The sequence below is a fragment of the Sapajus apella genome, unplaced genomic scaffold (genome assembly GCF_009761245.1).
Source record: "Sapajus apella isolate SASKATOON/1434 unplaced genomic scaffold, GSC_monkey_1.0 scaffold28, whole genome shotgun sequence".
Lineage (NCBI taxonomy): Eukaryota > Metazoa > Chordata > Mammalia > Primates > Cebidae > Sapajus > Sapajus apella.
In genome coordinates, this window is record NW_022436968.1 from 18,536,043 (window position 1) to 18,557,463 (window position 21,421).

At 38.1% G+C, this 21,421-nt stretch overlaps 1 long non-coding RNA gene across 1 annotated transcript; it reads right to left on the bottom strand.

The window, feature by feature from the left end:
• Positions 1 to 802: 802 nt before the first annotated feature.
• On the bottom strand, positions 803 to 20,250 carry LOC116561112. Its single transcript, XR_004273293.1, has 3 exons — positions 20,070 to 20,250; positions 5,571 to 5,646; positions 803 to 1,035 (listed from the first exon to the last, which is right to left on the bottom strand). It is a non-coding gene; the product is annotated as an uncharacterized LOC116561112 (long non-coding RNA).
• Positions 20,251 to 21,421: the final 1,171 nt, after the last annotated feature.

Consider the following 21,421-nt stretch of genomic DNA (forward strand, 5'->3'; position numbering starts at 1 on the left):
TTACAAGTGGGACAGTCTTCAGAGCTGTTAAGTCAAAGTCCCCTTCACTGATGAGAAACAGGTTCAGAGAGGAGAGGTGACTCACTTTAAATCACACAGTAAATCAAAAAGTCAGACAGCTTACTAAGTTTTTGCAGAGGAAAGCTGTGTTCTAAGAATTACTGTCCATGACATTTAGAAAGCTATATTTCCATTCTTTGTATTCATAGATCTCTATTACCGTTCATTCTGCCTCCTTAACTAGTGTGTTGGTTTCCTAGAGCTGCCAAATTACCACAAACTGGGTGGCTAAACAACAGAAATTTATTCTCACAATTCTGGAGGCTAGAAGTCTGAAATCAAGGTGTCAGCAGGGCCATCCTGTCTTGCAAGGCTCCAGAGAAGGGGGTTGCCACCAATCCTCCATGTACCTTGGCTTGTAGATATGTCACTCCAATCTCTGCCACCATCATCACATGGCATTCCCCCTGCATGTCGATGTGTCCAAATTTCTCTCTTCTTGAGAAATAACACCAGTCATTGTGTTAGGGCCCACCCTAATCCAGTAGGACACATCTTAACTTGATTTCTTTTTTTTTTTTTGAGATGAAGTATTGATGCATCACCTAGCCTGGAGTATAGTGGCGTAATCTTGGGCCGCTGCAACCTCCGCCTCCCGGGTTCAAGCGATTCTCCTACCTTGGCCTCCCAAATAGCTGGGATTATAAGTGCATGCCACCACACCCAGCTAATTTTTGTATTTTTAGTAGAGATGGGGTTTCACCATGTTGGCCAGGCTGGTCTCTGACTCCTGACCTCGTGATCTGCCCCCCCACCCACCGCCGGGCTTCCCAAAGGGCTGGAACTACAGGTGTGAGCCACTGTGCCTGGCCCCATAATGTTTTTTAAGGGTAAGTCATATTTTCATCTCCCTCAGCAAAAGGAAGCTTGTTAAACTACATTTAAATTTACCCAATAATTTACATTGACGTAAACACAGCAGTGTCTTAGGAAGTAGTGTCTTCTCTGTTGCTGAAATTCAGACTTAACAAGCAGCTGTGAATAGCAGAAATACAGGGAAGATAATAGGTTTTTCTGATTTGTGCAGAGAGAGGTAGCACTGATAGTAAAGAGTACATGAGGTCCATTTCCTCCACATCCCATAGGTGATATTGACCAAGAGAAATGAGCTGTTTCAGGTACTTTGTTATCAATCAAAAGAAAAGCTTTCAGACTCTATCTGTTCTCCTCATGGTGGAGAATTATGTATAACTGTAATAATGAAGAAAACATGTCATCACTTTAAGTTCTATTATCAATTTTGGTTTGTCATCTTTATAAAGCTAAAGACACAGTGTTTTAACTACTTTTTGATAGATTTGAAGTTTAAAATTCCTCCATATCATAGGGCCTGTGTGGGAACTTGAGCCAAAGTCCATAAAGAGTAATAATGACGATTCAACTGGAGAAATCAAAATCAAGCATATCCAAAGGGTAGAAGTGAGCCCTAAAGTGGAAGAGATTGGCAAGAGCCAGAGAATGGACACAGATGTAAGAGAAACAGAGCAAGATGAGAGGCAAAGTAGAATGTGCCCTTACAATTTCAGTTAAGCACCCATGGCTTGATGCATGGTACATGCATAAACTGAGCTGGCTCAAAGGTACTGGATTGGGTCTGACACCAATCTTTATTATGGCAAGTGCCTTCGTTCATTAGGGCTGCTATAACAAAATATCTTAAACTGGATAATTTATAAACAACAGAAATGTATTGCCCTCACTTTCAGAGGCTGGAAAGTCCATGATCAAGGCACCAGCAGATTGAGTGTCTTGCGAGGTCCCAATTTTCATAGATAGCACTTTGTACATGTCTTCACATGGCAGAAAGGCAAAAGGAGCAAATAAACTCCCTTGGGCCTCTTTTATAAAGGCACTAATCCCATAGGCAAGGGCAGAGCCCTCTTGACCTAATTACCTCCTAAATTCCCCACCTCTTCTTAATGCTATCACATTGGCAATTAAGTTTCAACATTTGAGTTGCTGAGGGACGCAAATATTCAAACCATAGCAGCACGCTTTTTCGAAAAAAACAGAGAAGTGTTGGGGGCATTGTCTATATTCAACTCTCTTCATTTTAGCCAGGGAAGCAGAATCATCAGCACCATATGGATTCACTTTTTCTCGTGACTGATGATTCTTTTGCTTCCCACACAGGCACATTTAGGCTGGAAAGAATCTGTAATGTGGGAGGTCTTTACTAACAAAAATTAAGTCCAATAAAATGCAGATGTCTTGATGGTACCCACAGATAAACTGTCTTTGTAATAAATAGCCAACTGGAGAAAATATATGTACACATCTGTATTAAAACGACTGGCAGATTTAAAACTGAAGATTTGTTTAAGATCACCACAATTAAGGAAAATACAAGAAAACAAGCCACCAGAATTTTTAAGAATGAGGTTATAAAACAAAAGTGCTGAGGAATCTATATGTTACTGAAAGGATAATCACACAATTTTTAAAATAAAAATATCAAGGCATGACATTATCAGTCTTATTGTTTGTCCTAATAAAATCACTTTCTTGCAAAACTATTATAGAATATTTTAATGTCCCTAATCTAGATTTTTATGTTACTGTATTAAATGTAAGACAACAAACAGTTATTATGATGAATATATGCTTATTAAGATTAAAATATTAAGATGTTTTATCTACATTTTAATTTTCTCTGACAGAATGTTAATATTTTTAAATAAATATTTTATTTTTGAAAAGGTGTCTGCAAGATAACATTTTTTTCTAGGATTCCTTTAAAATTACTATTTACTTGAGAACAATATATAAATTCAGATCTTTTTATCAAATTAGTCCCTTATCCCCCATCAAAAGAATTAACTATCGTTAAATCAACCAACCCAAAAAGCGTGTTAATACAGTTAAAAACACTAAAGTAACTGTATTAGTTCATTCTCACACTGCTATAAAGAACTACCTGAGACTGGGTAATTATTATAAAGAAAAGAGGTTTAATTCATTCACGGTTCTGCAGGCTGAACAGGAAGCATGGCTGGGAGGCCTTAGGAAACTTGCAATCATGGTGGAAGGCAAAGGGGAAGCAAGCATGTCTTACCATGGTGGAGCAGGAGGAAGAGAGAGAGAAGGGAGAAGTGCCACACACTTTTAAAGTATCAGATCTCGTGAAAACTCACTCACTATCACAAGAACAGCAAGGGGGAAATCTGCCCCCATGATCCAATCACCTCCCACTAGGCCCCTCCTCCAACTGGACATGAGATTTGAGTGGGGATACAAATCCAAACCATATCAGTGACAATGTTATGCTTCAGGGCCTTAATTTCATCTGTTAATAGTCTTTACTGCCTTAGAAACAAACTGTAGACAACTATAAGCAATCTAATATATAAGGTTTACAAAGATTTTTTGAAAGGGTAGATAAATGTGACAGTCATTCATCCTTGTATCTCTCAACTCCTTTCTTCCCTTTGTAATTCCTAAGAAATTATAATCAACTCAGTGCTGTTACATTCTTACCTTTTTCTCACTTTGTGTTCTTACCCTGTATTTTAGGCTAGCACGCTGTCACATAAACTATGGCATATTTGACCATGCTTTGGAAAATATCTTCAATATCGATTGTAGTGGACCTACATTCTTCAAATATTAACTGCTTTTCAAAAGAAATTAAAATGCTAAATTTCCAAACTATTCTTCTACCTTGAGCCTATTTGTTGCCTCACTTTTATAGCTTTACCTTATTATAGGGAACTGAATCTTTTTACTGTATCTATTGACTGCTCTTTGCTGGTGGTAGTAATGTCTTATCTACAGTTACAGGAACTGTATGGTTAGGACTTCCCTGGTTGCAACTTTTATTAAAAAAAAAAAAAACACGTACATGCGATTAAAGTCAGCTTAAGCAAGTTTAGTTTTATTGCCTCATAGTGGAAGAAAAGATACAGAAATGATTCACAGAATGGAATGGACGGTTCTAGGAACCAATAGTTTAGTCCTTCAGCTCTTTGCCTATCTCTTATTTCTGTTCAGCTTTATGCTTTTTAACTGAAGACACACATTCTCTCAGATGGCAGGAAAAAATAGCAGCCAGCAGTACCAACTTAACATCTTCCAGGCTTGGCAACCCAAGAGTAAAGAGAGTTACTCTATTCCAACTTCCTTGTACTGTATTCATTTCAAGGAAGAAGTATAATTGTCCTCGTTTGCATGGTCTTACCCTGGATTACGTACTTTGTCCAAGTGAATGGGCTGAATGATTTACCAGGCCAGGGGGAAATGGGGCCTGTGACAAGAAGGGAAATGGGAGAAAATATGCTTGAGGTCAGGTACAGTGGCTCATGCCTATAATCCCTGCACTTTGGAAGGTTGAGGCAGCTTCCAGATAACATAGTGAAACCCCATCTTTACCAAAATTACCAAAATTAACCAGGTGTAGTGGTAGGAGGATCTGCTTGAGCCTGGCAAGTTGAGGCTGTTTTTTATCACACTGGGTAGAACTTCTTTGAAAGTGACTAATATAGCAAGTGTTCTAACCTGTTTGCCTCTAGGTCTTGCACAGTCAACAGCCTATTAATTATACTGCTGACAGGCTGTTTCAAACTAGCTCCATGTTCCATGGCAGAGATTCACTCTTATAGTAGTAATGAGAGAACGTGCAGATAGAACAATAACCAAATACATTATTGTTTGATTATTCTTATTTAAGACTGTATACAGATGGGCAAGACACATCTGGCTGTGTGATTTCTATTGTTGAATACTAAATAATGTGTTAAGCAGGGAGAAATTGCCAAATTTTGGGGACCAGTTACTGATACTTTTGATAATTTGACATTGATTTTAAACTGTATTTGAGTTGTTACATTTTACCTATAGCCCCTTAACAACGTTGAAAGGATGGTGATGATGTTTAAGGAGCCCTGAAGCAAGAGCATTGGCAAATAACTGGTAAGAGTTTACTCTAAAGAAGCAGAAATTTGAAAGGACTGCTGAATGCTTAGAACTACTTTGAGGAAACGGCTTCCATGATGGAGAAATAGGTCCCTCTAATGTAAAGCTGGCATCTAGAAGGTAATGCAAAACAGCATGGTCATCACCATTTTCCTTTGCCGTCTGTTCAAATCAGAATCTATAGTAGAGAATGAGATTCATTCACTCATTCATTCTTCAGGTAATTATTGAATCTCATTTTGGAGTGTTGAGTCCTCAATGTGTAGAGATACATGGTGAACAAAAGTCAGTGTGCTCTCCAGAGGTTTACTATCCAATTGAGATGTTCAACCAAAAAGGCCATTTCAACACAGTGTGTAATACATGCTACTGAAAGAGTATCCAAATGCATTCAAAGTCATAAACAATGTTATCAATGTTTTACGTTGCCATGCTGCACAGCTACCACACTCTTCAGTGTAAGTGATATGCCCTTGCCAGGATATGACTTTCTGAAATTTGGCTATCTGAAAAATAACTAACTGGGCTAGTAGGTAATACAACTTCAGTAATCTGAAACCTCATCAAATATCTTGGCATTCACAAGGATAATGACCAACCTTGTTTTGGCACATACTTCAAGCTGGCAATTCCTCAGAGGCACAATGTGCTTTGTTCATGGCAGTTCCTTCCTTCCTACATAAAATGAAAACATCACATCATATAACTCTTCAAAATTATTGAAAGTAGCCATTTTAAGCTGTTGGTTAATGTGAAATATTTGGTATCTTGCCAACTTCCTTTTTTTTTTCTTAACAGTATCCCAGAAATAAAGCACAGGAACTCAAACAGAATAAAAACAACTAATATCAGATAGTAGTTCCTCCTGCCAATCACAGAAATCGTTTCCATTTTTTCTCTGGATTTTTTTTAATTGACTGAATATTCCTCTCTTCCATGTTGAACCCAGTTATTCACATGAATCCACATGAACTTTTTCTAGATCTTCTCTTTAGCTTTGTCTGCATTTTACTGCAAGTAAAGAACCTAATTCCAAGTATTAAAAATCTGCCTCTGCTTTGTTTAAAGTTGTACTTAGAATGCCAGTAGTGCTGTCAGGCTACTCCTCAAGTTCAGAAAAAAAGAATATTGTGTATGGAGCACTCCAAGCACATTAGTTGCATCTAAACTGCAATCTAAGGCTGAAGTATTAAAATATCAGATAAGAAGGCCTTTCACTAGCTTAGGAAAGGATCAGAGAATTCAATTTCTCCACACAACTCCCTCATCCAGTTTTCTCCAGGGGATTTGTAACTAGATCCCTACATAGCTGAGAAAAAAAAAAACTAGCTTATATATCTAGGAGTATAGTTGTGCACATACAAAAACGTAAATATGGAAAACAATTTCAGTGTCTTAAAATGAAATGAAGTCAGGGTAAATGAAGATAATACTTAATAACTTTTTAAAAATAATAAATTTACTTTGGTCTCTAACAACAATTTAAAGGTCTTATAAGTAACCTATACATTTTTCTTATATCTCTCAACTTTTTCTTAATGCTATTATCATGTTGAACTGTATGTTAACAGCAAGACACAGGATTTTAGAAAAAAAATTGGCTTACCAGAAAACATGTTAAGCTTACTAGCACTGCCAGATTATGTTGTCATAAGAAAATACTTTATGAGTCCAGCATGCTTTCACTGTGCTACTCTGCTACATAGAAAATACTTTAAAGAAAATGAAAATTGGATTAGAATATACTATAAGAGGCCCAAAATTAAATTAAATAAAACCTTTCAGTAGGTTTCTTTTAATTTCAGTTCCTGAGTATTAAAGTACTTATTCCTAATAGCTGAAACTTATGTCCTAATTTATCTAATTGTCTTTAACTTTTATTGTGAATAATTTTAGACTTATAGAAAAGTGGTAAACATTTTACAGAGAATTATCATATGCCCTTCACTCAGTTTTCTCTACTATTAATATCTAAATAGAATTTTTTATTTTATGTAAATACAAAGTAGTATTTGCAAATGTGGTATATTTTTATTTGTAAAATATACATATATTTGTTAAGTATAAAATATAACATAGCAAAATTATTGAAACCAGGAAATTATAATACTATTGACCAATCTACAAAGTTTATTCTAATTTGTCCAGTTTTCCCACTAACTTCTTTCTTCTGGTCCAGGATCCTACACTGCATTTAGTTGTCATGTCTCTAGTTTCCAATCAGTGACAGTGCCTCAGTTTTTCTTTTATCTTTGTGTTTCGTGACATTGACACTTTCGATAAATACTGGTCAGTTCTTTTGTACAGTGTCTCTTAATTTGGGTTTGCCTGATATTTCTCATGATAAATTGAGGTTATGTGTTTTTGGCAAGCATACCATTGAAGTGACATCGTGTCTTTGCCAATATGTCATGTTACGGTGTACACATCAATATATCTTATTATTGGTAATATTAAATGTGATCATTTAGTTAGGGTAGTATCTGCCAGTTTCTCCATTATAAAGTGACTTTTTTCTTTGTAATTAATAAGCACATTGTGGGAGCTACTTTGAGACTATGAAAAATCCTGTTTCTAATCATACTTTTGTCCAGTAACTTTAGTGTTGGTGGATGATTCTTGCCTGCAACAATGATTGCTTTGGTGTTTGCCTAATGGTGACTTTCTATAATATTTTCAACATTTCTTCTACATTTATTAATTTAAATTCTACTTATAAAGAAGACCTCTGCCTTCTTCACCTTTATTTATATCAGTATAAATGTATGGATATTCATTTTATTCTATTCATTATAATAAAAAACTAATTTTTTTTTTGCTCAGTTTTTCTCAGATTTCTCTATTGGTGATCTTTCAAGTTGATTTCTGTGTCCTTCCAAAAATACCTGTATTATCTTTTGAGCAATTCTTTATTTCCTTATTTTCTCATGCTAGAAGATATTCTAGACTAATTTTCCACTTTCCCTGCCACAGACACAGAAGCAATCATTTTCCAAGGAACCTTGGTTTCTTTTAGTAGAGAATGATATTTAGAAACCAAGTCCTGGACTGGGCGTGGTAGCTCATACCTGTAATCCCAGCACTTTGGGAGGCCAAGGTGGGCAGATCACATGAGGTCAGGAGTTCCAGACCATTTTGGCCCACATGGTGAAACCCTGTCTCTACTAAAAATACAAAAAAAAAAAAAAAAATAGCTAGGTTTGGTGGTGCGCACCTGTAATATGAGCTACTCCAGAGGCTGAGGCAAGAGAATCACTTGAACCAGTGAGCCAAGATCATGCTACTGTACTCCAGCCTGAGCCACAGAGTGAGACTGTCTCAGAAAAGAAAAGAAAAAAAGCAAAGCAAGGCAAAGAAACCAAAATCTGTCTGTTAGGTATGCCCAGTGTTCCTGGGTTGTCATGGCTCCCAGGTCCTCTCAGCCCACAAAGACAGGAAATATGTATGTGTATTAACTCACTCTCACATGTCTGCATTTATTTCTAAAAATATCTATGTGTATGTGTATGTAAAAGCATGAGTTTATACTGATACCTTCCATGTTAATCCAACACAAAGTTCATTCTAGCCTTCCCCTCTTTCCTTATGTGTAACTTTTTTCTCTGACAGTGAGAAAGCTGGCTCTCCTTATCCATAATGTATTTTCTTATTTGTTCAATCATAGTAATGTGTACACATGAAGTACTTTAAGAATTGCAAACTCATCTCCCCAAGAAACAAATTTACTAATTAGAGTACATTTCTGTGCAGGTTTTTAGTCTTTCATCTTACAGTTTATATGCAAAATACTATTTTCCAAGGTTACTCAAGTTAGTTCTTTCCTTCCCCACTTACTTCAGTGTGATTCTGCTATTCATTTAATACACTTAGTTTCGTCTACCACTCTTCATATTCCATATGGGGTTCCCCCATATGCTGGCTGATTTTAATTATTTATTTGGGGAGGTAGATATGTGGGCCATTACCATGTTTATGGCAGTCAGAGCTATACAGAAAGATGTACAGGCCAGGTATAGTGGCTCGGACCTGTAATCCCAGCACTTTGGGAGGCCTAGGCAGGAGGATCACTTGAACCCATGAATTCAAGACTAGCCTGAACAACATAGTAAGACCCCCACCACTACAAAAAAATTTGTAAATTAGCCTGGCGGGCTAGGTGTGGTGGCTCACACCAGTAATCCCAGTACTTTGGGAGGCCAAGGCGGGCGGATCACAAGGTTAAGAGATGAAGACAGCCCTGGCCAAGATTGTGAAACCCCATCTCTACTAAAAATATAAAAATTAGCCAGGCATGGTGGCACATGCCTGTAGTCCCAGCTACTCGGGAGGCTGAGGCAGGAGGTTCGCTTGAACCCGGGAAGCTGAGGTTTCAGTGAGCCAAGATCTTGCCATTGCACTCCAGCCTGGTGAAAGAGCAAGATTGCATGTGTCTAAAAAAACAAAAGAAATGGAAAAAAAAAAAATAGCCAATTATCCATGCAGCTGGGCACAGTGGCTCACGCTTATAATTCCCAAATTTTGAGAGATCAGAGCTATATAGAAAGATGTACAGGCCAGGTATGGTGGTTTGAGGCAGGTGGATCCTGAGGTCAGGAGTTCAAAAACATCCTGGCCAAGATGGTGAAACCCCGTCTCTGCTAAAAATACAAAAAAATTAGTGGGCATGGTGGTGCACACCTATAATCCCAGCTACGTAGGAGGCTGAATCAGAGAATTGCTTAAACCTGGGAGGCAGAGGTTGCAGTGAGCCGAAATGGTACCACTGCACTCTAGCCTGGGCAACAGAGTGAATCTCAGAAAAAAAAAAAAAAATAGCCAGGTGTGGTGGTGCATACGTAGTCCCAGCTACCCAGAAGGCTGAAGTGAGAAGATCACTTGAGACTCCGGGTTCGAGGCTGCAGTGAGCCATCATCATGCCACTGCATTCCAGCCTGGGTGACAGAACCAGACTCTGTTTCAAAAACAAAACAAAGCAGAAACAAAAGATTTGTACAGAGAAGTGGCACTTTCCCTCATTCCTCCTACACATTCTTTCCACCCCATGCCTGTCCACTCCCTGTAGGTAACCAATCTCATTGATTCTGGTTTATCCCTCCTGCATTTATCTGTGAGCAGATAAATGTTTATTTTCTTAAAATCCCCTTCTTTTAACATGAAGTACTTTATCTTCTTTGATTTTTTTTTTTTTTGTAGTTTTTGCTTTTCAGGGTTGTCCTGACTATCGCTGTGTGTTTGTTTTTCCAAATGAACTTTGTGTCAACTTATATAGCTCCATAAAAAAGCTGCTTGGTATTTTTATTGGAATTGCATTAAATCTATAAATTGATTTAAGGATAACTGACAGGTTTATATTGTTGACTCATCTTACCCAAGAATAAAGATTGCCTTTCCATTTGCACAAGTCTACTTTTCTGGCTTTCTGAAGTGTTTTAAATTGTTCATATCTCGGTTTTGCATATTTTGTATTATGTTTATTCCTGAGTTTTTAATCTTCTTTATTGCTATTAAAATGGGATTTTTCTCTAACTTTATGTACTGTAACTGGTTATTGGTTGTATATATGAAGGCTATTCATTTTGACATTTTGCCTTACATTTAAAATGTTAAATAGTTGACTTTGGTGACTAAATAGAGGTTATCCTTTGTGATTTTGAAAAAAGGACTTTAAGAGCGGTATGATTTCTTACCACCATAGTTTCTCTCAATCTAGTATCTATAGTACATAATGCAGGCCTGAAAGTGCTAGATTTTGAGAAGCTTTTCCCCACAATGTCTGTGTTAGCAAAAATAATGCCAAATGGCAGGGTTCTATTAAAATGAAGCCCTTATTTAATATTTCTAAAGATATATTGTCCACAAAAATCATAGCCAAAGTGACCGGTCCTTGGGGGATGTCAAAAAAGCCTACATCTCGTGGAAAGTGAGATACGAATCTGCTGAATTTGAAGTGCCAGCAAAATATACAAGAAAACATTCTGGGACATTTTGAGTTGCAGCACTAGAGCTTGGAGGGATGTTAGGGATTCATTCTTTAAGTCCATGTATATGAGTGATGATGAGTGAAGCCAATATAGAGAATGTGACCCATAAGGGAAAAAGAAAGAACTGAGCTGAAGCCTGGGCCTCGGAGAACACCCGGGTTTAAGACACCATGAGGAGGTAGGAGGAGCACTTGAATAAGGAACAGAGACCAAGAAAGAAGAAAGGTCCAGAAGGAAAAATGAGCTTCTCTGGCAAAGACAACAGTAGCTGCAAAGGAAACCAGGCCTGAGTCAATGTCGTTAGATGCAGGTGGTTCTAGTGTATTTCAACATGTGGTCCCCAGCATTCTAGCTGCTTCTGGATGATAATATGTATTATCCAAAAAAAAAAGTTGCAGAGGTCAAAAAGTTTGCAAAATGCTGTATGAATCGAAGTCAAGCAGGTTACCTTAATACAGGACTTCTCAGGGTGTTAACATGCTGCTGTGAATTGTGAATTTCTATGAACAAGGTCAGTCAGTATCCAGATTTCTATAAATGTTTTCAACCAATTTCACCTGAACTTTAACCAAGCTCGTTTTTCACCTACGGATTTCTCAAGATGAGATTTATCATGGAATACACTTTGGAAATTTTAGAGCACACTGTAAACTAACCTTCCTTAGCTTTCTCTCTGCCTTGAAAGTCAAACACAGACGCTCAGAATCTTATTTTTTATTTTATGGGAAACAGCATTTTCTAACTCTGGAAGATTGCCAGTACTTCTAGCATTTTGCACAGCCCCAGCTGAAGAGAATGCTGAAACTCCTCTAACGCAGGAACTGTGAGCTGGAGACTGAGTTGGAGACAGCAAGAGGATGGGCTGAGGAGGAGAGGGGGCTCTGTGGAGGGCAGGGGGGAAGAACGAGGAGCCATTTGAGTCAAAGGTTCAGGAGAAATTGGAATCTCAAATGCAATTTGGTAGCATCAGTTCCAAAGAGATCTGACCCAAAAGGGCCAGAAAGACGTGTGGTTCCCAGAAGCAGACTCTCAACCCTAGGAGTGATACAGCTGCAGGCTATTTCCAGAAAGAAGGGAGCTGCTCATCTGGAGGGAGCCTGCAGCTGGGCAGCGATACAGTAGGCCATTATGGTGAAGAAACGAGGGCCAACTGGGATTCCATCTCTTCAACAGAAAACATTCTCAACTTGGGAGGGAACCCTGAAAAATTCAAAGTAACATTTTCTAAAATGAAAAATTACTCCAGTAAAAATACTTTATCATCAAAAAAGTGCTTTTTTTCATAAACACCTTAAAAGAAGTTATAGTGATAGTGGAAGCCAGATAGAATTGGATGGACTCATCATAAATGTGTTCACTGAGATTCAACATTCATTCAAATAGAAGTGAAGTCTTCAAAAAGAAGTATTTTGCATGATGTTTAGCAGAAACTTAAAGGGATGACAGTTGTTTTATTACTCAATACTAATGTAAGATTCTTCATTTTTTAAGTCCTAAAAAATGAAGTCTAAAAATAAGTGGATACATTTACACAGTCTAGAGATAAGTGGGTATATAAATATAGTTGGCTGTATCAGTTCCTGCCTCATGTAACTCCAACCATCATTAGGCCCTAAATTTGCTTAAGATCTGAGCAGCAAAGCCTGGCAACATATTGGAAACTCCATTCTTATCATTATATAGGATCTGGAATTAGCCATGTTATCCTAAGTCTGGTATCCAGGGTACCCATGTTTCAAACCCTGAACTCCGCCATTTCTACTTTCTGTCTTCCTCATGCATGCCTAATCTGTATTACAGGACTTCTTTCCAAATTTATCTTGTAACTAATTTGTCTGCTAGGATATACATCTTCCCTACATTCAAGTCCTCTTGACCAGGGTCTTAAGAGTCACCCAAGTCCTTGTCAGCTGCTATCCTCTACCCCTACTCTGACCCCTTCACCCCTCTTACCTGGTGGCTTGAGTCTTGCTTTCAACTAAACAGAATTTCACAGCCACTATTCTTCACCATTTTACTTAAATTATCACCACTTAATGAAGATCCATGCCACGAGGCTTCACCAAGAAAATCTGACATTTTAAATTGAGCATTAATTGAATAGGATAGAAGTTCACACTAGCCCCTGGGACACTAGGTTTGAAGTGTTGACAATTCCCAGACATTCCTCTTAGCCCTGCTTTGTGCCCAACTCACTCCCCTTTACCAATAACCTGCCAAGAATGAGATCTCAAAATATCTTTTTTTAAAGTTCATGATTTGTTCTTTTTTAATGTTTTTAATTTGTTTTTTGAAGCCTACAAGTATATAAAGATTTTGTAATATCTAATACTTCTATTAATTGAAGTTCTTGAAATCTAATCATGCTATTTGATGTTTCAGCTCTTACTCATAGTAGATTATTTCCTTGTGTTTTTTTGTAAATTTTTATCTGCTCTGCTTGCTGTATGGAATTTATGTGCAACTAGGGTTTAAGATGTAACCCTCCAGAAAGATATTGCATTTGCCTCCACCAAGCACTCTGGAAGTTTACCAGCCTGGCCCCGATTACATTTTTTAGGTTAATTTCTCAGTATGGTAGAGTTCCTGGATTCTACAAGTGGTGTAAGCTTAAATGACAAATGAGGGCTTGTGGTTACGAATTTTAAGAGGATACTATTTTGGTCCATGTGGAGCATATGTGAAAATCAAGCTTTCTTGTTGCCTTGCTGTGTTGATAGGCAAATTTTTGTTAGCTAGCCCTTTTTTTTTTGAGGTCACAACCTTTTGAGAGGTCTATCAATATGTGGGAATCTAAACTGTCACTGGCCCAAGGTCTCTCCTGCTCTTGCAAGGAAGAGTAAACCCAAGACTTTAGGTTAACAAGACCAACAAACTCTGCAGGCAGCCATAACGTCATCTTCCATGGCACCACTTTGGTTTAGAATTCCCTCTTCATTTTTGGCTCATGGGTATGTTTTATTTTACCCTGAATTTCCAAATGTTTTATTTTTTAATGCTTTTTTGTTTTGTTTTGTTTTTGAAAGAGTCTTGCTGTGTCACCCAGGCTGGAGTCCAGTGATGTGAACTCAACTCAATGCAACCTCTGCCTCCTGGGTTCAAAGGATTCTTGAGACTCAGCCTCCCAAGTAGTTGGGACTACAGGCACCTGCCACCTGCACCAGGCTAATTTTTATATTTTTAGTAGGATTAGGTTTTGCCATGTTAGCCAGGCTGGTCTCGAACTTCTGACCTCAGGTGATCCACCTGCCTCAGCCTCCCAAAGTGCTGGGATTACAGTCATGAGCCACTGCTCCTGGACCTCCAAATGATTTACAATGGGAGAGTTTTTCAGGTTATTTAATCCACAGTTTTTCTGTAAATAGAAATGCCAATGTGTCTATTTAATAATGAAAAAGTCAACTGTCAGTATAATTATATATTATTTAATATGTTTTTACATAAACAAAAGTACCTTCAACAGAAATAATGCAAGACCTTACTAATGAATATTTCAGAGAATATCTCACTGTAGTTTATACATTTGCTATAAAATGGAAGACCTGAATATAATTTCTGCTCTGTGAGGTGTTAATAATAAAATATAAATCATTTCCTATTGTCTTTTTCCATTTTCTTTGTATATCCACTACTACTCTTGTCTGGGCCATTAACTCATGTCAGGACTTACCAAATAGCCTCTTAATTGATTTTCTTGTTTCCAGTCTTGCCCAGCTCCAAATCATGCCACAGATAACCATGAGGTTAATCTTGTGAAAATGCCACTTTTGTGTTAATGTGTTTTCTACATATAAGATATTTCCGTGCACAACTTAAACATTTATTCATTATCCCCTTGTTCCCCTTATTAATTCTTGCATTTGCTCATAATTTTCCTGTCATCTAGTTTGCCCTTCTAACTTCTGTCTGCCTTTCCAATTCCCACCTATTCTTAAAGGCTCTGCATAAATCCTCCATCTTGAAAAGTTCTCTCACCTACCCCACTGGAAGCAATCTTGCCCTCTTCAATACACCTTTAGTGTCTAGTACCTGACACATCCATTTAATATTTATCATAATGAATACAGAGAACCCCCAATTTTATAAACAGGATGTATTCCAATAGCATGTTTGTAAATTGGCTGCTTGAAATGCTAAATACTATTTCCCTCAGAAGTCCTATTATAAATGCTGCTTAAATTTTGAAGCTAACTCACAAAAGTCTATTCAGCCTTTGATGAAACAAAGCAAAGTACTAATCATACCAGTTCAAGAATCTGTGGATCAAACTTTATGCTGTCAAGGAAAGAACAAAAGGATATAGGAATGTATTCCCCGATTTTTGATAAGGCAATAATTTCTATGTTTGAGCAAATTTCTACTTAATCTGACAAATACTAAACAATTACTAAGTTCTAGGTCCTGTAGAAATACAATGAACAGGATGAACGATTCCCTTGGCCTCATGGAAATCCTTTGTTCCTACCCTTTCAGGTACAGAATCTTCTCCCATCCCACTGTGCCCTTCTCCCAGTGCCAAATCATCTGACCTGGGGACTGGGTTGTTGGAAGTCGTACCATTCACCAAAGGTAGGAATTGTCAGACAAAGAACGGTTCAGTGGGGTTTTGTTGTTTTGTGGGGGATGGAGGTGTCAATGGAAGTGGTTTCTGCTTTTCTTATATTTACTTGTTGCCGGGGGTCCCGTGGAGATGATGTGCTGGAGAGAAGAAAATATGTATTCTATTTGGAACTTAAATTTTGTAATGGAAAATATCAGAGTGAGGCTAGCGTCAAGAGGAGAGTGGCTGTGGAGGAGTGCATTGCCCCAGGGGGCCCTGCAGAGGGCGGGGGAGAGTGAGCATCCTTATCATTGTCATCATCAGAAGCCACATCCAAGGTGCAAAAGTAGGGTGTGACCTGAAAGAAGTGGATTGTTCCTACAGGACTCAGGAGACACCCCAAATACTGTGCTGCTGTCCACTGCTGAGAGATCCACAGATGGTTCACATAACTGGACTCTATGCAGACAACCCCCAGTACCATCCCGGAGCGTGGTAGACTTTCTAGGTGGCTAGATTCAGAAGAGAGATAACAATCACTGCAGCTTGGCTCTCGGGAAGCCACATCCATAGGAAAAGGGGGAGAGTACTACATCAAGGGAGCACCCTGTGAGACAAAAAAAAACCTGAACAACAGCATTCAGCCCTAGACCTTCCCTTTGACAGATCCTACACAAATGAGAAGGAACCAGAAACCCAACTCTGGTAATATGACAAAATGAAGTTCTTTAACACTCCCAAAAAATCACACTAGCTCATCGGAAATGGACCCAAACCAAGAAGAAATCCCTGATTTACTTGAAAAAGGAATTCAGGAGGTTAGTTATTAAGCTAATCAGGGAGGCACCAGAGAAAGGTGAAGCCCATTGCAAGGAAATCCAAAAAGTGACAAAAGAAGTGAAGGGAGAAATATTCAAGGAAATAGATAGCATAAATAAAAAAGCAATCAAAACTTCGGAAACAATAGACACACAGAAATGTAAAATGCTGGCCAGGCATGGTGGCTCACACCTGTAATCCTAGCACTTAGGAAGGCCAAGGTGGGCAGATTGCCTGAGGTCAGGAGTTCAAGACCCGCCTGGCCAACATAGCGAAACCCTGTCTCTACTTTAAAAAAATGCAAAAACTAGCCAGGTTTGGTGGTGCATGCCTGTAATCCCAGCTACTCAGAGGGCTGAGGCAGGAGAATCGCTTGAGCCTGGGAGGTGGAGGTTGCAGTGAGCCGAGATCGTGCCACTGCACTCCAGCCTGGGTGATAGAGCAAGACTCCATCTCAAAAAAAAAAAAAAAAAAAAAAAGCAAACTGCTTTGGAAAGTCTCAGGAATAGAACGGAACAAGTAGAAGAAAGAAATTCAGAGCTTAAAGAAGGTTTTCAAATTAACCCAATCCAACAAAGGCAAAGAAAAAAGAATAAGAAAATATGAACAAAGCCTCTAAGAAGTCTGGGATTATGTTAAACAACCAAACCTAAGGATAATCAGTGTTCCCGAGGAAGAAAGGAAATCTAAAAGTTTGGAAAACATATTTAAGGGAATAGTAGAGGAAAAGTTCCTCAGCCTTGCTAGAGACCTAGACATCCAAATGCAAGAAGCACAAAGAACACCTGAGAAATTCATCGCAAAAAGATCATCACCTAGGAACATTGTCATCAGGTTATCTAAAGTGAAGATAAAGGAAAGGATCTTAAAAGGTGAAACTAAAGTGCCAGGTACCCTATAAAGGAAAACCTATCAGATGAATAGATTTCTCAGCAGAAACCCTACAAGCTAGAAGGGATTAGGGCCCTATCTTCAGCCTCCTCAAACAAAACAATAATCAGCCAAGAATTTTGTATCCAGCGAAACTAAACTTCATACACGAAGGAAAGATACAGTCTTTTCAGACAAACAAATGCTGAGAGAATTTGCCACTACCAAGCCATCACTACAAGAACTGCTAAATGGAGCTCTAAATCTTGAAACAAATCCTGGAAACACATCAGAACAGAACCTCTTTAAAGCATAAATCTCACAGGACCTGTAAAACAAAAATACAATTTAAAAAACTTTGGAATGTTTGGAGGTCACTACATAGAAGATATGCAGTGTGAACAAATGTAAAGAAATCCTGTCCTAGAGATAGTAAGGTAAAGTAACCTGGACCAGAGCTACAGGCTTAGGAGTAATCAGTGTACCAAGGCAATCTTTCTCATCATGGCTATGAATAAGATCACTTTTGTAACTGTGGGTTGCTTAAAGGTTTACTTTTGAAAAGTGCTAAATTCCCTGTATAGTTTGTATCTTATTTTGGTTTTTCCTTGCAGCCATTTTATAACTGCAACAAGTTTGTTCCCTTAGGGCAAGAAGCTTTCCAATCCAGTTTTATGCCCCATAAAAACTTGCAGACTGTATGGATTCAATAAATATTCTTAGATTGTTCCACTGTGTCAATGTTACATTCTGAGACACATAAATAATTTCCCTAGGGTTAATAAAAGTAATTGTAAACAGTTGGATAGTCTGATATACCACAGATTGGCTAAATATGGCAATAATAGCTACCAGATTTGCTAAAATAACAGCTAAGCTGCTGTATACAATTTGGGATTAAAGGCTCATTAAATAATAACACAATTCTTTCCAGCCAAACTACCTTACTCTTTATTCCAAGCCAGGCATATTCCACCTCTCATGTTTCTGGTGACTCCATTTGTCTTGTCTGTTAAGACCTTATCACCACGTTCTACCTTAACCTCTCTAAAGTTCCCTCTGTGAAGGCCTTCCCAAAGGTCCTGGGCCTAGGTTGTCATTCCCACCCAGTATACATTACTCTGTTTCCTTAATTTTATCTATCTAACCCATCTTCCCAACCAGACAGAGCAGGAATCTTTTAAACCTTTTAGTATCCTCTTGACTGGCACAATATGGAAAAATAATAGGTGTTCCATAACTCATCATTGTTGATGATGATTGAAGGATAGGCACTAAATAAGTGCCAAGATCATGGACTATTAATGTTGGAAGGAATCTTTGGGACTTCAATGATGAACCTAATGCCTAATAGACATTGTATGTTTGACTCAAATTGACCGCATAGGCTAATCAAAGCTTCCCAATCAGGAGTCCCAAGATTTGGCTGCTGAAACAAGGTCCTCCAGTGATGAAGCTGGTCAGAAAAACTAGTCTAACCCAATGTTATTTTGAAAATGAAGAAACATAGTTCCAAAGAGCTGCAATTATTTTTCCTAGGTCACATGACTGGCTAGTGATAGAGTCTAGAAACCTAGTTTACTGACTTCTACCTTGAAGATCCTTACACAACGCCAAAGTATTTTGAGACTGGTACTCAGCCATGTTACCTGTATAAAGGACATACATACTAGACAACTTTTCCTTTCTGCTCTCAATAATAACATTTTGAGTTCAAAATCCTTTTAATAATTGAACTAGACAGTGACTGGATGAACATTGTTCTTTGGGTTAACCAAAATAACTTTGTACTTAAAAATACGCCTTATGGTTATCACCACTGAGGCTTAACTACAAATAAAGTGAAGTAAAAGAAAGCTTCCATAATCAAGTTGCTTCCACAACTTTAACCTTGCTGTCACCTCCCACAAGGACAAAGATACTGTGAACTACTAAATCCTCCAAAATAGTCCTTTAATGTAGGTATGGTTTCTTTGATGTTGTAAAATTATCATGTTTCATTTTGTTTTGAACATTTTAGAAAGAATTCAGTCAATTGTCTTAATATATAAGATGCTTTTTTAAAGGCATCTTTATGATACTCTCTCAAAAAGAGAGTTTGTTAAGTAATTGAGCATACTTAGCTTTCACTGCATCCTCACAAAGTTCTGGTGATGGGAATAATCACTGCCAAAATAAAAAGCTATTTAAGATTCATTTATGCTTTTAAGATTTGGGGGGTACTATCTCAATTTTTAAAATACCATTTCATATATGAATTAGCTTTATTGCGCTCTCCTTTCTCCCATCTTTTAAACTAACATAAAAAGAAATATGAATTTAACTTTTCAGATAATTTATTCTGCCTTGCTATTGTTCTATCTCCAGGGACTAAATTTACATTTTGAAAAAATACCATGATGTGCAAATGTGCATACCCTATTCAGCCAACATATCATAGATATTGTATAGTAACATCTGGGAATATTAAACTTTGCCTTTACTGGCAACCCAATTGGCATCTTTAATTTACAGTGCAGATGTTTTATACTGATGTGTTTTGGAAATATTTGAAGTATTCTCAAGACAGTATTCTGAGGTTTCTGCAGTGGTACACTTCAGTCTTTTGAAGTTCCCTATACAATAGGATACATATATAGATTTTCCAAAACATCTTTTAGTGGGAAAAGAAGAAAAGTTCAAGTTAGCAGTATAATAAGCTTCCCCGAGTTGTCTGAGCCTAATTCCTTTTTGGCACTATTGTTTTGGCAGTCAGTAAGCTTTATGAGACCAATCTGATAAAACCGTTCCTCCTCCCAGACTGCTTTGTAGATGCTAAATCATTTTAATGCCTCATATTTATAAAGCACTCATATTTCGAAAGTACAGATATAAAATTTTAAATTTACCTCTGAGCATCTGATACTTCAGCTGTGCCTTATCTGAGGGCAATGCCCCTCAATGGTGGTCACTGCCTGCGTGTGAGGAAATGCTAATGAGCCCAGTGTGAAATGACGAGTCCTTCCACAGCGGTCACCCTGAGCACTGTGCTTTCATTCACAGCCTCAGCCACTTCTGTCGGTGCTTGCTCCTGTTTGCACCACTGGCTCCTCCACTGGAGCACAGTGTGGCTTTTGTTTAAAAAGACCTGCCTCAGCCATCTGTTGTTGATGATTGCCAGTGGGTCCACTACTGTGTTGCAGGCTTACAACACGGACTTCAGAACATTTCTACACCACAGTTTACATCTCCCCTATTTCAGTGTGGTGTAGTTAGCACATAGAAAGCACACAAGCTGTGGAGGCAACACGTTCCCAGATGTGACTCCCAGCTCCATTACTTACTGGGTGTAAGTCTTGGGACAAAAATCTCTTTGACTCTCAGTTTTCCTTCTCCTCTAGTGAAGTGGCAATACCTTCCTGATTAGACCATGGTGAGGATTAAATATGACGATGGATGTAGAACACTTTTCATGTGTCAGACCTTTGTTACGATGTGCAGTTGCCCCTCTCTGAACTCCCTTGGATTAGCCAAAGGTTAAAATGCACACTGCTTCAATTCTTTTTTAATGTAAAATACACATAACATAAACTTTGTCATTTTAATTATTTTTAAAGTGTTCAGTGTCATTAAACACATTCACATTGTTGTGTTACCATCACGACCATCCATCTCCAGAACTTTTTCATCAACCCACACTGAAACCCTGGACCCATTAAACACTGACTCCCCATCTCTCCCTTGTCCCAGCCCCTGGCAACTACCACTCTACTTGCTGTCTTTATAAATGTGGCTATTCTAGGTATGTAATATAAGTGGAAGCATATAATATTTGTCCTTTCCCTTCAATTCTTGTAAGTTAACTATGAATCAGGAATTAATTATTCATTACCTTGCCTTGACATTAAATTATTAACATTGCCATCTATATAATGTATTCAAGATGTTAGAGTCTGTATGTGTATGTACTTACTATCCTTCTAATGGGATATTAGATGGCGGGATGATGATGATGGTAATGGTGGTGTATCCTCCCAGGCTTTCTCCTTTGTGTCCTCTGGAGCAATAACTTCACTGTTAGAAAAATCTTCTCATCCTCTGTCTCTTCACAAGATCTGCCTCACTTCTTTCCTATGGAGAACTTAAGAATTTTCTACACCCCCAGCAAGCTACTGCAACCTTCTGGAGTGGAGGCTATTCATTTTGCATTTCTCATATTCAGTGGACCCAGAGGCAATATTGGCATTCTCTTGGCATTTTT